The sequence below is a fragment of the Beta vulgaris genome, chromosome 2, assembly GCF_026745355.1.
Source record: "Beta vulgaris subsp. vulgaris cultivar EL10 chromosome 2, EL10.2, whole genome shotgun sequence".
In the NCBI taxonomy this organism is placed as follows: domain Eukaryota; kingdom Viridiplantae; phylum Streptophyta; class Magnoliopsida; order Caryophyllales; family Amaranthaceae; genus Beta; species Beta vulgaris.
In genome coordinates, this window is record NC_079203.1 from 28913856 (window position 1) to 28928286 (window position 14431).

Genomic DNA, 14431 nt, shown 5'->3' on the forward strand with positions numbered 1-14431 from the left:
AAGTTAGATAAGACAATTATTTGAGGGAAAAAAGGAAAAACTAACAATAGAGGTCTGAACTTTGGGTGATAATTTTTAAAAGGTCTCAACTATTGATTAACCTGTGTAGGTCCCAACTTTAGGGGGTCTTAACTTTTAGCGGGCCTTAGTGACTTAAGGCTGGTTTAATAGGTCATCACTTGTAAAACTAGCGTCACATCAGAAGGGTCAATTGAGGGAGGGATATAGGAACTAGGTGAGATTTAAAAAAAAATCTTCAATTTTAAGTCGTCGAGGCCCACTAAAAGTTAAGATCCCCTAAAGTTGGGACCTACACAGGTTAATCAAAAGTTCATACCTTTTAAAAATTATCACCTAAAGTTCAGACTTCTATTGTCAATTTTTCCATTATTTAAGAATAGAAAAAATAATACCAACATAAGCTCCTCCATCAATAAATAAACAGTCTTTTAAGCTTGAGCATACAAATTGATGGTAAGTGCTATTTGCTAAAGATTGTAGGTTATTACAATCAACTAGTATAAAAAAAATCGAAAAATTGATTGAAAGAGAGAACGTAGGTAGGAGGACCCATATTACAATATCACACATGATATGTCATTGAAGTTACAAGACAATTCGAGAAAGATAGTTAATAGAGGCTTGGAGGGGTACACATCACATTTTCATTTGACTTGGGTAAAATTTTCAACTAAGTTAAAGTGATGTTAACTATTCTGTCCAACTTTTTATATGTTTTAATTTGATCATTACATAGATAATACACAATTTTAACAACTTATATTTTTAAATTATTTATTTTATTTATTTTTGTAATATGTTCTTATTTAAAAGTTTTATATTTATTGTACATTACTAAATTTGAGTATGTTTTTTCTCTACTCTATTTTTATCACTTGGGTCACTTTTCTCATTTCTTTCATCTAAGGGTATGTTTCTAATAGCTAACATTGCCTTAGCTGTAGCTGTTGGGGGTAGCTGCTAGCTGTCAACTATTAGTAGCTGTCAGCGATTATCGATTAAATTAGTTGTTTAATTAGAAGTGTTTTGGAAAAGTAGCTGTTGAAATTATTAAAGACAATAAATGACATTTATTCTAATATGAAATGAACTACAACAATTTCATACGTTTGTTCAATAGTTAAATTCAAGATTTAATTTTTCAAAGAACTTACACAAAAAGGAGTACACATCACATTTTCATTTGAGTTGGGTAAAATTTTCAACTAAATTAAAGTGATGTTAACTATTCTCTCTAACATTTTAGATGTTTTAATTTGATCTTTACATAGATAATTCACAATTTTAACTACTTATATTTTTAAATTATATTTTTTTGTAATTTTATTTTTGTAACATGTTCTTATTTAAAAGTTTTATATTTATTGTACATTACTAAATTTGAGTATGTTTTTTCTCTACTCTATTTTTATCACTTGAGTCCCTTTTCCCATTTATTTCATCTAAGAATATGTTTCTAATAGCTGTTAGCAGTTGCAGTAGTTGTAGCTGTTGGGAATAGCTGCTAGCTGTCAACCTAGTAGCTGTCAGCGATTAGCGATTAAATTCGTTGTTTAATTAGAAATGTTTTCGAAAGTAGCTGTTGAAATTATTAAAGACAATAAATGACATTTATTCTAATATGAAAGGAACTACAACAATTTCATATGTTCGTTCAATAGTTAAATTCAAGATTTAATTTTTCAAAGAAATTACACAAAAAGGAGTATACGAATTTTTAGCTGCTCAAATAAATGTATAAATCTAAGAAAATATTCAACCCTCGAAAAATTTATATTACCAATTTTACTAAAATACTTGTAAAATATCTTATCTTCAAAATAACTATTTAAATTAAATCTCTGCTATTGTAAAATAAACATTGAATTGCCATAAAATAAAATAATTAATAAAAAATAAAAGGAAAAAAAAATAAAAAAATTTTGGTTAATAATTCTATCTTATGCTATTATATAGTGTTTATTTGCTAGACCGCTACTTCTAAATCTCAAACGTTACTTGTACTAATGTTTAAATCTTGTCAAACCGCTAACGCTACCTCAAACGCTAGTGCCAAACATGACCTAATTAAAAAATTAAAACCCCTACATATCTACATGTTGCAATTATTAAAGAACGGAGGAAAGTTGAAATATGGAAACTTACTTTACAAATCCAATAATATTAATTCAAAATTTTAAAAAAATTATACAACTTCTATTATAAATTTGGTGTATCACAAATATTTTATACGCAGGGGCGGGGCAAACATAGCGGGGGCCCTATACGCTCTCTTAAAATTGGGCCTTTCATATATAGTTCATAAAAGATATTAGATTCTCAATTAAAAAAAATACTCTCAACATATCAAATAATTATAAATAAACAAATATTTAGATATAAATAGAGTAAATTTTATCGAAAAATCGCATAAAAAATATAGGAGTATGAGTAGAAATCAATGAGAGAGAGTTAGGAGGAGAGAGAAGAGAGTAGCCATTAATAGGGAATTGGGGATTTGAAGCAGCCTAAGAAAAAACCCATGCGTGATGGTTGTTATTAATGTGAGTAGGTGATAAGTCAGCAATCATAATTAAAACAGCAAAAAGTGAAAAAAAACTTTTCCTAAGTAAAATCCGAACCCACGCCCCTTTGCCCCATCCCTTACTACTTTACCACTGATCCAAATGCTTTCTTTTTGTTTTTATTTCAAACATTTAATACATATAATATATTTCGAGGCCCTTTTAATTTTGGGGCCCTATTCCGTCGCCTATACTGCATGGGCCAAAAACCACCTCTGTTTATACGCAACTTTATATTCTATTGCTCATTTTGAAAGCTCTAAATGAATAAAAATTTGCACAACGAAAATAGCTCCAAATGAGCGTAAAAAATAACCCTTTTTTTTTTTGGACAGGGAGCGTAAAAAATAACCTTACCAAGTGTATGGTGAAGGTACAATTGGATGGAGTGAATATATATTAAACAATTGCCACCTTCAAAATTTTTGTTTTTAATTGACAATAGACCTGAATCAGAGACCAGAGTAATGTGAACTTGCTGAAAGTTAAACCGAACTTATAATCTGAACATGATTTGAATTAAATCCGATCTAGAACCATTTGGCAGTGTGTTTCATCAGCGAACTTGTTCAGTTTCTGTTTTAGCTGCAACGGAAAAACGGGTTGGTCAATGGGATATCCTTCAATCTAGGATTCCTTACTGTTCATATTGTCTCTCTTTGCTATTTCTTTCATTACTAAAAACTTTTTGTTATTCCTTCGGGTAGAAAAACTTTTTAGTGTTGTCTGTAGGAGTACTACAGTTGTATTATTGCTGTAATTATTAATGCAAAGCAGATATAGTAGTTTATATAGGAAAGTGGACGCGGAAACGGTACGTTTCCCTTTGTTTATTTTCCTGCGGCGAATCTAAGGTGGAGAGGCCGAGAACCACTCTGTTTGTTTCTAATGTAACCTTTGTCATTTTCAGTGAATAATTAAAATAATTAAATATTCCATCTAAATAAAAATAAAGGTAGTATTAGGTCATAATCAATATTGATAATACTATTCAAAATTCTTCAACCAAAAAATAATACTTCCTCTATTTTTAAGTTGATGTTCCATTTTAATTTGTACGTTTGTCAATGTACAACTTTGACCATTAATATTTCTAATTATACATTGTTAAAAATTGATATTTTGAAAATATGTGTTGATACAATTCAACCTCTTGCGTGCTGATTTTATACTTAGGTAGAAAAATATGTTCAAAGTAGAGTACATGAATAGTACAAAAGTCAAAATGGAGTACCTATTTAGAAATACTAGGGATAAATATATATTGCCACTACTACAAAAAAGGCCAAAGAGACTACCTCTAGGAGACCGATTGAGGTTACCAACCTATTTCTTAAATATAGGAAACCATTGATTAAGTCTGTAAGTTTTTATAATTTTGACTAATTAAAAAAGTTATTGTAAAATAAGAGACTGTTTTCAAGTAAAACCGGTTTCCTTGAAATATTTTAATTTTTTTAATTCAATATAATATACTATGATACGTATATATTTTTCTCGTTGGGATATAAAAAACTATTTCTAAAACTGCTCCAAAAGATGCTAGAGACTCCCGGAGAAGAAAAAGAAAAAAAACACGAACCCCTCATTGAAAACCAAACCCTAACCATTGCACCACCTCTGAATCACCTTCCAGAGAGAGAACCTCCACCGCGTCCCCTTTTCATCACTGTCGAGGCACGTAACTGCTTACCCCCTGCTCCGTCAGTGAGCCGGCGAACCTGAAGGAACGAGTTTCGCAAACTCGTGAGGGTGTTTTGAGCACCACCGCGATCAATTGATCTGAGCTCCACCAGTGTCCTTCCTCCGGCGAACATAACGCGCCTAATCCACCAGTGTCCTTGTCACAGGACCGCCCTCCAAACCACCCCGTCAACCGCGTCACCACCGCTTCCTCTCACAGGTTCTACGCTACTGTGGCGATTCCTGCTCGTCGACCTACGGCACGGCACCTGCTCTGACTACCCTCAAAGAACTTGCCTTTCCCGCCCTCGGCCACCAGAAGCTGCACCGGCCCTCTTGCTACACTTATTCACTTCGATTTTGCTATTTTATTCAGCTTCTTTTGGTTGAAGATGAGAAATGAATTGAGATTTACAATTCAATGCTTACTATTCATGGAAGTATCATTTGGGCTTACTGATATAGCGTATTTTGATTGTAACTAGTTTCTATAACTTGTCTTATTGCAGAACATTAATCATGTTGCTATGGTATAGGCTTCCTGCTGAACATGTCATTGCAACAAACCGTCAAGTAAGTTTGTGCCGAATTCATGTATACTTAAGTATTTACAGGGATCTAGTGTTCGCTATTCATTTTAATAGCTGGATTAATGAGTTAAATCTTACTGGCTTTGCTGATGGAAATATTAGGAATGAACTAATTACTATCTGATTTATATAATGATCCTATCTTGCTGCATTTGGAACGTAATGCTTTCTTGTAATTCCTAAACTTATTTTTCTGATTGAGTATTATAAATTTTGAGTGGGCTGATCAGTGTGTCATAGTATGTTTTTTTGAATGAGCATTACTAACCAAATATCCTTGCTGATCAGTGTGTCATAGTATGGAAATATCAGCTGGCATATTTGGTTAGTAATGCTCTCGATACTAACATATCTCTAGATTCGTTCGAGCTGTCGAATGATTTGATTAATTGCCCTTAACATAAGTATCCTTTATCGAATTGGAAGGATGCCTACTAACTTATTATTGTTTGAAACTATGGTATTCTCTTTATTTTTTTTGAGAATTTCTTATCCTAGGAACCCAATATTTCTCTTTCTAACGATATGTGCTCATAAACATGCTTTTGAACAGGTAAGGGGTGGACAGCTTTGGGGAACAGATATATGTACTGATGACTCTGATCTTGTAGTTAGTATGTGCTTTAATAATATTAATGAAGCTTCAAGATGTTTCTACATTTTAAGTAGACATATAACATGGAAACATTGCCTTCTAGACTTCTAGTTCTCATGCATACAGGTTATTACCCACAGCATCTCCCCCCTCCAGCAACTATTCAAGATTTACGTGCAATTGTAAGGGTTCTACCTCCACAAGATAGTAAGTCAAGAGACACTAAACTCTTACTTATATATTTCACATATTTGGAAATATTCTCATATTGCCATTTTGCGAAAGACCAGAAGTATACTTTGTTGGAAATTGTCTTCCATATATGTCTGGTAGCTTCACCTGGTTATTTAATTTGCGAAATGTATGCTTAACATTCTGTATGGGATAATTATTGGTTGAAATACATGTGTGGTGGTGTAAATCAGGTCCGAAATTGACTTGGAATTGAGGAGAGCTATGCCCTGACTTTTTAGTTTCATTAGAGTTTCACTTTTCACCAGAATGATGTGGATTAGTTTTTTTCGTAGTTTACTAGTTTAGTACTTTAGTATGATTGATTTGGTATAAAGATGCAGTTATATTGATCAAATTTATAAACTTGGTGCGATTACATTGTGCAACTTGACTTAGTGGTCTTACAATATTGATGACCTTCCTATGCTTTCTCTGCAGGTCTCAAGGTATGCTAATTTGTTGCTGTTAAACTTGGATGATGAGGGCCTCTTTTCTCTGCCAGTCATTTTAGCATAAGCCATGCCATGCTGTTTCTTGGTGCCCTCTTTCCCCCATTTTTTTATCTAAGTTGCTAATATTTCTGTGCAAATGTTGACTGAAATTTGCATTTTATTTTTCTCTTGAAACTTATAAAATACATATTAATACTAATTCTAATTATAATTATCTGAAATTATTTTGTGTACCTTCTAATTATAATTCTTTGTAATTATTTTGTAGTACTTTCCTGGGATTCCTACCACTTATTCGCAAGAGATGATTGACAAGCTAAGAGATACGTCGGTGAAATATTTAAACAATCAAACACGAGACGATGGAGATTGAAGACAATAGTCCAGTTTCAATTGTATATATCATTTGCTCAAGTTAGAATTTTAATTTTAGTAGATATCATTAGATAATAGAAATTTTAATTTAAAGACATTAATTATTGGAATAAATGGATGCTTTGACTAGAGAAATTGATTTTTATGTAAATTAAATGTAGCAAATATTTTTTATATTATTAATAAAGCAAGCAGGAATTTTTGTTTCATAATATTATTATTATTGTGGTTATTTATAGATTTGTTTTTTTTCTTAAAAGTGTATATACCTGGAACCACAAATACAGGAGCAGATGTATGTATATTGTAACATTTTAATTAAAAAAATGTAATACACCTAAGAAACCGGTTGTGGTAAATAACTGGTTTCAAAGGGTAAGGTAAGGAGACTGGTTATAAATGGTAACTGGTCTCCTAGCCTCTTTTCATAGTAATATTTACCTTATCTAAGAGACCGGTTTTACCTATCAACTGGTCTCTCACAGAATCAAAGAAACCATATATTATAACCGGTCTCTTAACCTAGGACACATGTGAGATGGAAACGTGTTGTCGTCAGGTTTCCTAGGTCGTTTTCAACCGGTCTCCTATGCTTTTTTTGTAGTAGTGTGCTACCCAACATTATTTGGTTTGGTGATTAATACTTTGAGCAGCAGGTGATAGTCTAGGAGCAGCAGGTGATAACCTAGTGGTATTGACATTACCTCCGATTCCATAGGTCAAGGGATCGAGTCTCACTCCTTGCAAGAAGGGATCTCCAATTTCCCCCATTTCTTGCAAGGAACTGCATTTACTAGAGATGGCAAATGGGCGGGGCAGATGCGGATACCCCTAAATCCAGACCCACCTCCACCTAAATTTTCCATACCCGCCAACCATGGCGGGTACAAGTTTCCATATCCACCTCCGCCCACGTGGGTATAAGGCTATACCCACATCCGCTCCACCACCCAAGTGGATATCTGTTACCCACTTATACCCGCCCATCACCCAGGTGGATTTTCCACCTGCCCACCTGATTTACTTTCTATATATAACCTATTATATAAATTAATTATTAGAAACACCCATTTCAAAGAAAAAAAGGTACACATTCTTTGTCATACATAAAGTGCAGTAGTTCAACCTCAAGAACAGTTGAAAATTGTTCCAAATAACAATACAAAGTTCACAAAAACTAACAAACAAATAAAATTATGCAATACAGTTTCATTGTTACTAATAAATCTCAAGAAACATCAGTCAATTCAACTTTACTTTCATCCTCTAAATATTCTATCTCCATCTCTACCTTTTGCCTGTATTAGCTACTGTCTGCAAATTACATAAACACATGTGGTTAAATAAAAAGTAGGGTTACATGAATTGTCATTGAGTAATAATTTTTATATGGTGAGTAAGTATAATCTTTAATTTCAGCCCACATCCAATTTTGAGCACACATCAATGCTTCAACCATACGTGGAAGGAGTCGACCACGATAAGGATCAAGAACACGTCCACTTGTGCTAAATGCAGACTCTGACGGACCGTGGAAACTGGTATGCTCATAATATCTCTTACAATTTGTTGGAGAATAGGATAAGAGTGACCATTTGTTTTCCACCAATTCAGAATGTCAAAATCATCAACAAGTGGTATAGGTTGAGCTCCTAAATACTTGCCTAAATCTGATATTTCTTGCACTTTATCATTGTCTTCCTTCAAAAATTGTGCATATTCTTTCATATAACTCTTAGTGTTAGAGAAATTAGGAGTAGTACTACGACTAGTATTAGCTTGGTTCTTTCCAATTTTATTTCCATACTCCTCCACTAATTCAACAAGCAAACTTCGAATTCTATCAACCTCATAATTCACTTCATTCTCATTATAGATTTTAGAAAAGTAAAAGCGTATGAGTTTGGTTTTGAACCTAAGGTCAAGTCTAGTTGCCACTCCCATGAGCCCATTCACATTCACCCAATACTTATCATATTTTTCAACCATCACTACCACCATTTTCCGCAAAAAATCAATAGGAGAAGATAACCAGTTTCTTAAAGCAAGTTTGATCTCACAAATGATAGAAAAATAAATGTTGGCGGTGGGATTGTGTGAAACACTAAATTCAAGTGTAGCATTCTTGAACATTTCCAAAACTCACAAATTTTATCCACTCTATCCCAATCCTCACTAAGTGGTGGATTTTTGTATAAATTATTTCGAGCACTTAATACAACAAACACCTCTCTATAACTTCTAGCAACCACAAGCATGTCATAGGTTGAGTTCCATCTAGTCTTACAATCAAGTACCAACTTTTTTTGACATTATGGAACTAATTGTTTAACTACTTGTTCAAATTTTTGAGCTCTCTTATCAGATGCTGTCCAAAACACTACACTTTCCCTAATTCTCTCAAGACCATCTTTAAAAACAACAGCTAATCCATCTTGAACAATTAAGTTAAGTATATGTGCACAACATCGCATATGGAGAAAACGACCATTCAACATAAGAGACCCCCATGGAAACTCAGAACGCAATAATTCCAACATAGCATCATTAGTTGTGCAATTATCAACAGTTATAGAAGATAACCTAAGGTCAAGATTCCATGACTGAATGCACTCTTTTAAAAATTCAGCAAGTACATCGACAGTGTGAGGTGCAGGAACATATACGAACCTATCACATTCAAAGCAATACACATTAATACAAAGTTACATATATAATGGTGTGATGCATAATTCACTTAATACAATTCACATTTTAAAAGATGAAGACATACCTTATGGTTCGACTTTGGACTTTCCAAGCATTGTCTATGAAATGAGCGGTGACAACCATATATCCTTTTCTTTGGTTGTCTGCTGTCCACATATCAGTAGTCAAAGCAACTCTACTCTTAGCTTTCCTTAGCAACCCACTAATGATCTCCTTTTCTTTGTCATATCTTTGGAGTATGTCTTTCTTTATTGTGTTGCGACATGGAACATTGAATCCAAGTTGAAGGGTTCTGGAGTATTTCCTAAATCCATAGTGTTCGACCATACTAAGTGGGTATTCATGTAAAATGATCATTTCTTCCAGATCTTTTCTCCCATTTTCTTGATGGAACTCATATGGAGCCAAATATAATGTCTCGGTGTGACTACAAGGGTTATCTTGTGTGCCAAACAACCTTGTTTGTCGCAGATCCAAACATTTCCTTTTAGGATATTTCTTAGTATGCTCCTTCAAATGACTTGTTCCAGATTTTTATCCCCCCGCAAGTTGTTTAAGACAATAGTTGCACTCTGCTTTTATTTCATCCGCAATCCTTTTCCTCTTAAAATGACTCCAAGCCTCCGAGGTGTGTCTACTAGTAAGAGGTAAAAGCGAAGGATCATTTGAATTAATTGGACTCTCATCATCATCTAATGTAATTGGAGTAGGGGTACAACTCGATGTCGCAGAAGGTTTAGAGGTAGCAGTGCCGTTATTGTTGTCATCTTTACTTGTCATTATTTTTCCCTGTACAACTAGAATCAATTAATCGAAACTAGTCATGTAAAATAGAACATGAAAGCCATAATGAGGCACTTTTATAGATCTCATTCTCATATATTAATTGATAATGAAAAGCCAAAATTCAACACATAATGTAAAAAATTAACTATAATAGACGGAATTTGTGGTACATATCAGAGTAAGCATAATTTCTCCTAGTTAATATATATACATACATATATATATATATATATATATATTAATTATAATATATATAATATAATATATATAATATATTATATATATATATATAAGATGTAATAGGCAAATAAATCAGACATTTAATAAACTGCAAATGCCGAATCATTTGATGAACTAACACTATTATGCAAAAGAGATGACTATAAATTTGGTGTTATTAAGTTACTATCACTTTTTCATCAAAATTAATTAGATGATAAAATCAAGAACTTAGAATCTCAGATTAAACATGGAATAATTACAAAATTTTGTAATAGGGAAAAATAGATGGAAAAATACCTAATTTGAAGTAGCCTGGAGCTTGCGTTGGTCGGAGCTTGTGGTTCTCGGTTGTCGGAGCTTGCATTGGTCGGAGCTTGTGGTTGTCGATTGTCGGAGCTTGCGGTTGTCGGTTGTCGGAGCTTGCGGTGGTCGGAAAGATCAAGAACTCGAAACTTTTGTATGTTTATCAAACTGATAATGGAAGATCTTGAAGAGAGAGAAGAAGAAAAGGGAGAAGAAGAAGTGAGAGTGTTGAACTGTTGTAGTATTGAGTAGAGACTAGAGGCATTTAAGACTTTAGTCTTTAGGGTTTCTATATTACATAATACATACCCATCAGATGATGAGATATTGAGATGAGTATTCCTTCGTAGGCAGTAGGCTAAAATGCTTAATGTAACTTATTGGGCTATTGGTCATTGGACTTAGTAAGTTAGTATTCATATTTCTTAATTTTATTTTTTTACAATTTTTTAGATTTATGAGCATAATTCTTTATTTTATAAAAGGTAAATTAGGAAATATTATACATGGCGGATGGGGCGGGGCGGGGCGGGGCGGGCGGATTTGGGGCGGATGTGACATCGTATCCACCACCTACCCACTATCCGTGGCGGATTTGACTTTTCGTATCCATACCCACCCACTACCTACCAAAGTCATACCCATACCCGCCCCAACTGGGGCGGATGCGGCGCGAAACCCGCCAAATTATACCCATCTGCCATCCCTAGCATTTACCTTTTAAAAAAAAATTAGAAATACTGGGGATCTTTTTTCCATTTATTATTGTTTGACCCATTTTTTCGATTTTTAAATATAACTTTTACTATTAATATGTTTAATTACACAATAATACACCTTAGTGTAAGACTAATCTTTTTCCATCCTCCTCCTTACATGTAGCAATAATTCTGAAAGTTCATTTCATTACTGATATCCATCCATATTGTAGCAGCATAGCTACAAGAGAAAAATAGGTGCTGAGCAGTTTCATTAGCATTTGAACATAAGCAACAAGTAGTATTACAACTAATGCCCCAAGTGCTTAGTCTGTCCACAGTTGCTAGTCTATTGCGGAGAGCAAGCCATAAGATAAACTTGCTTCTAGGAGAAGCAATGTCGTTACAAATCAGTCTTTTCCATTCCTTGTTTTCAAAGTCTCCCTGAATTAGCTTGTTCACCTTGATCACAAACTTTTGATCAGGACAGATAGCATGCAATGCCCCCTAAATAGGGATGGCAATGGGGCGGGTCTGGGTCGGGTCCACCTGGACCTAGACCCAGACCCGTTTATTTTACACAGACCCAGACCCGCCCAGACCCGTTGGGTCTAGATTTTTCAGACCCAGACCCAGATCCGTTGGGTCTAGCGGGTCCGTGGGTCCTTACTGGGTCCTAAATGGGTCCTTCTTAGTTTTAAGTTTTCATCACATTTTTGAATATATGTAATTAAAAATTTTCGCTCTAATATATATAGGTTCTTGTATCCATGGTTAAAGCATTTTCTAAATAAAATTTTAAGAATTAACTCATAAAATATTAAAATATTACACCTTATAAAGTTACATGTTTTAGTGGAGTTACAACACTAACGAGTTCACAAAATCATAACTCATAAAATTTTAGAATTTAGGTTAAAAAAAAAATTCTAATATGTAAATGGGTCCGTGGGGCGGGTCTGGGTCTAGCATATGTGGACCCGGATCCAGACCCGGCCCATGCTCTTTGGGACCCGGACCCGACCCGGACCCATTGGGTCTAAAATTTCTGGACCCAGACCCTTATAAATGGGTCGGGTCCTAGCGGGTCTGGGTCGGGTCCGGGACCCATTGCCATCCCTACCCCTAAATCAACCACAATCTCCCTAGTCTTTAAAATCTTTCTTAGTAAGCAAGAGCAATTAGCACTAACGGTCATAGTAGTAACAACATACCTCTTAATATAATATGCATGAACCCATTTTACCCACAATTTATCTCTTTAAACTCAACAACCCATGAAATCTTTATCATAGTTACTTTATTGCAACTGTGCATATTTATCAAATTCCATCCACCTCCACTCTTACGAAGTTGCAGAGTAACCCAAGAAATAGGAGATTTCTTTCCTTCTTAAGGGGAGCCAGACCAAAGAAACCTCCTACATACACTCTCCATAGCTTTTATCAGTTTTTTTTAGCGTGGGAAGATATGTGTCCAGTAGTTTTGCATGTATACTACTAAGGACACTTCTCACCAGTTGAAGCCTGCCAGCATAAAATAAAGAGCAATCCAAGTCCGAGCTCTATTAGGGATTTTCTCCATCAAAGGCTTACTTTGAGAATAAGTATGCTTTTTAGAAGTGAGAGGGACTCCTAAATATTTAAAAGACATATCACCAATAGGCATTTGAACAATAGTATCTAACGCAATAGCTAAGTCAGTCTGAACCCCACTAAAATACTTCTAAACACTTGAAGCAAGGCCATATTCTTTGGATTTTCTTCTGAAATGCATCAAACATTAACCCTATAGAACTAGCATTACCTCTACTGAATAGAAGTAAATCATAAACAAACATCAAGTGGGTTAATCTAAGCTTTTCACATTTGGGGTGATAATTAAAATTTGTGTTATTATGCAGCTCATTAATATTCTTTGGATTTTCTTCTGAAATGCATCAAACATTAACCTTATAGAACTAGCATTACCTCTACTAAATAGAAGTAAATCATAAACAAACATCAAGTGGGTCAATCTAAGCTTTTCACATTTGGGGTGATAATTAAAATTTGTGTTATTACGCAGCTTGTTATAACGGACGTGAGAGAGAAACAAATTATGAATGCAAAAACAATAAAAACAGACAACAGATTTACGTGGTTCACCAATTTGGCTACATCCACGGCAGAGAGAGAGAATATTTTATTATGTGAGGAAAACCAGATTATAGAGAGAATATAGGCTAATTCGTAGTCTAAAACCCTAAGATATAAATACATATTTATACCCCCATTCAGAAAACGCGTTTGCGCGTTACCCGGTCAGCCGCCCGATCGGGCGAATCCCGCCCGATCGGGCGCTTAACGCTCGAAGAATTTTGCTCCCGGGCCCGATCGGGCAACGAACGCCCGTGTCGTAATTCGGCCTGCCGCCCGATCGGGCAAGATGGCCCGATGCCATCGGGCGAGCCACAAACACACGCTGCCCAGCAAATCGTTGCGGGCCTGATCGGGCTCCCTCGCCCAACCCGATCGGGCGAGACTTAAAACAACTATAACTTCTGCGTTTCTTATCGGAATCGGGCATATGACCTATCGTTGGAAAGCGCTCGGAACAAGTTATCACCTCCACTTTGAATCACCTCAAAATCATTTATAGATTGAGAGATATGTTCATTCAAAGTTAGCCTTATGTCATTCCTTCTTCACGCATTCTACCAAACACCTTCAAGGCACCATTCAAGTCACTATTCTTACAAATCTCCACCTTGACTTGAATCATCTCACAATAAGCCAGAAAACCAGATGCATTGATCACAACGCCAGAATCTCCCTACACCAGATTTGTTCCAACAGACAACCAGACCAGATTAGTCCCCAAGGACCCCAGAATTGCCCCAAGAGGGCAACTAACAATCACGAACAGCTTGTAAGTCCAAGCAACCTTGGAACTTACCCTGTGGAATCAGATTCGAACAGATGTGTTTCTTATACTCTTTCCTAGCAAAAGTAACACCTTCCTTGGACGGCCCAAAAATATTCACCTCTCCGACATACAGTGCTAAACTCACCATGTCTTCACAACCGTCCCTTTGGGGAGAGTTCCTAAAGATTTCATGCTGACCAGGAGTCAAGTTTGACTGACCCAACTTTTATGACGAAGAACACGGAATTTCAGATTCAGATTGTGAGTGTTGACGGATTTCTCCCTGACGTGA